At 46.2% G+C, this 3,030-nt stretch overlaps 1 protein-coding gene and 1 long non-coding RNA gene across 3 annotated transcripts in view; one reads left to right on the top strand and one right to left on the bottom strand.

The window, feature by feature from the left end:
- SLC4A4 (solute carrier family 4 member 4) overlaps positions 1 to 3,030 on the bottom strand; it is a 270,292-nt gene that overhangs the window by 202,314 nt on the left and 64,948 nt on the right. The window lies entirely within an intron of this gene.
- The window catches only part of LOC109309492, a 25,418-nt gene that overhangs the window by 11,728 nt on the left and 10,660 nt on the right, over positions 1 to 3,030 (top strand). The gene's annotated exons all lie outside the window — the stretch shown is intronic.

Below are 3,030 nucleotides of genomic sequence, written 5' to 3'. Positions count from 1 at the left end.
TATGGGATCCAATAACTTCATTGGGCTGTGTAGTGTGTTGTCTGTTTAATAAAACTGTTATTTGGACCCCTGAGTTGGGTTTTGCTTTACTATGGTTCTGGCCCTGCTCCAATCTCTGCTCCTCGCCTCTCTGACTTCTGTCCCATTTCTCCTGCTTCTGGCTCACCACCACCTCCAACACCTGTCCCATGCTCCTACGGCTCCAGCCACCTTGAGCTCCTCTCTGCCTGCAAACCCATTTCTTTGCCATTGTCCCATCCCCACTGCCTTTTCCCTTGATCTCTGCCACTGTTATTGCCTTTTCCCCTGATCTCTGCCACTTCTATTGCCTTGTCTCCACTGCCTTTTCCCCATATCTCCCAGCTTTCTGCCTCTGTCTCCTGGCTGTTTCCTCCTTGCCACTGGGCTTTTTCCCTTGCTTCCACCCTGGCACCAGGTGAGCCCGAATAACCCTGGGGCCACTTGACCTTAAGTAACCCCAAGCCTCAGCTCCTCAGGCAGCTTCTCCCTAGTCCACCAGTTCTAATCCCGGTTCCAGCAACTTTCACTCCCTACACTTTAACTCTTTCTCTCTCACCTTAACCTTCCCCCAGGTACCCAAAGCACACACATACACACACCATACCATCCAAGTTAGGAACTTACTTGTGTGTATGTGTAGGTGGGTTGTATGCATGTGAACTGGAGAGTGTGTGTGTATATGTCATTGTGTGTGTGATATACGATTAGTAATCTGCGTATGTGTACTGAGTGTGTGGGTATTGGCAATTGATTTTTGTCTAACTTTTGATGTGTATAGTGTGTAGGTGCTTGAACTGGTGATAGGCATGTGCCTAGGCTGGTAATTTTGGATGTGTATGTGCCTGAGTAGGTAGTGTGTGCGTGCATGCCTGGTGGGGTGTATGCACCTAGAGTGTGTGTATGCGCCTAGTGTGTGTGTATGCACCTAGCTCATTTTTGAGTGTGTGCATATGCAATTGTACACCACACCCTCCTGTCTAACAGCACGATATTGAGATCCTGAGTGTTGACCTGACCACACAGGGCAACACTGCTTGCTGGGAAAAAACAGGAAATGCCAGGGAAAACTTCAAAACTGAGCAGAGCCAGAGAAAAATTGCAGACATTTGTTGATATTTTAAAAACCCACCAGAATGGAGATGGGAGGAGCCAAAAAGAGGACATCAGGGAAAACCCAGACATATGGTAACCCTAATGTAGAGCACTTTCAGGGACCAGATCAGGTAAAAATTGTTACTTGTCTGCACCTCCAATGCTACTCCCAAGGAATAGTCAAGGCTAATGTATTGCAATCACCATGATAGCACGCATTTTAACTAAAAAAATAGATGAAAAGAAACAAAAAGGCACAGCTGCTAATGAATGTCAGTCTCACAATCCAAAGAATGCTCTAAAGATAATCATTAGCGAGCATTCAAGGCTAATATGATATATATTTCTCAATGGAGTGTTTACACATTTAGCAAATGAAGTAGTACACAACATTTCTAAAGACTAGAAAACGATGGAATTCTTGTTCCCTTAAGAAAAACGGATCCATTCATAATACATTAAAAATAGTATGTTCATATTTTTTCTGCAGAGCATTACAACTCTGTTTTCTCCTGTGCTCCTTTATATGCCAAATTCTTTAGTGATTTCTAATACTGATATGGGAATTTTACACAATATTTTTGTAGCCAAGGAAGGTATACAATAACCTTGCTACAGGAAGCTGAAGCAAGTACTTTAGTAATTTTGTTTTTAAAACAGTATACACCAGTGGCAGGCAATTATTTCAGGTGGAAAGCCACTTATTGAGTTTTGGCAAGCTGTCAAGGGCCATATTGGTAACCTCACCCCTTGACAAGTGGCCTGCCCCCTGTTCTCCAACTTGTGACCAGAAGTCCCACCCCTTAACCCCCAACCTTTGCCACTAAAAGTCCCTCCCCTTGCCCCCAGAAATATTCCTTTCAGCAAAGGGTTTTGCCATCTCAGAACCAGAAAAATATCAAATTATATTCTACAAATTGAACATCTACAACATTCCTTAACTTGATTTCAAAAAATAGTTTTGCCCTGATTTACATGCGTTTGTGTAGTGTACACAGAGATAATTACACAATAGCTTAAAATGAAGTCTTACATATGTATATTATGGGGAGATGGAGGCATGGGGATAGGTTTGTGGGGGGTTGTTAGTGTGTGGGTATGGGGGGTGTGGAGAAGGGTGAGGGTGTGAGTGTGGGGTGATGGAGCATGTGGGGGTGTGTGTGGATGTGTGGTGTGGGTGGGTATGGAAAGTTTGTGGGGGGGAATGTGTGTGGGGGAGGGTGGCTGGGGTGTGTAAAGGGATGTGGGGGTCTGTGTGTATGGCAGTGCAATGGGGGTGTGGGTGAATGTGTATGGTGGGGTGTGCATGTGGGACTTGCCCTGTGAAAACACACACACACTCACTCACACACTCTCTTTCTCCCCCCTCGCTACACACACACACACACACACACACACACACACACATGCAGTCTCTCCCTCCCACACGCACACAGGCTCACACACACGCGAGTTTCTCTCTCACACACAGAGTTTCCAAGTCTCTCTCTCTTTCTCTCTCTCTCTGTCTCTCACACACACAAACATACACACACACACACACGGTAGCCATCAAGGTAACCTCACAAATAGTGGACAGTTGTATTTAGTGCAACTGTCCTTACCACCATGAATGTTACATGCCTCCCAAGGCAGGGGGGGCGGGCACAGTGAGCTCCCGTAGGTGGCAACGGTGGGCCAGTGGAGAGCGGGGAGCTGCCGCAGGCAGCCACAGTGGTGTCAGCAGTAGACGGGCAGGAGGAGAGGTGCCAAGAGGTGAAAAACAGAGGACATAAAGGCATCCAGTTTCATATCAATAGAGGACACGGGACCAGAAAACCGAACTGTCCTCTATAAAACCAGACAAATGGCCACCCTACACACAGTCTCTCTCTCTCTCTCTCTCTCTCTCTCTCTCTCTCTCTCTCTCTCTCTCTC

The sequence above is a fragment of the Crocodylus porosus genome, unplaced genomic scaffold, assembly GCF_001723895.1.
Source record: "Crocodylus porosus isolate Cpor-Errol unplaced genomic scaffold, CroPor_comp1, whole genome shotgun sequence".
Lineage (NCBI taxonomy): Eukaryota > Metazoa > Chordata > Crocodylia > Crocodylidae > Crocodylus > Crocodylus porosus.
Note: the sequence above shows the minus strand (reverse complement) of the source record. Positions and strands in the feature narration are given on the sequence as shown.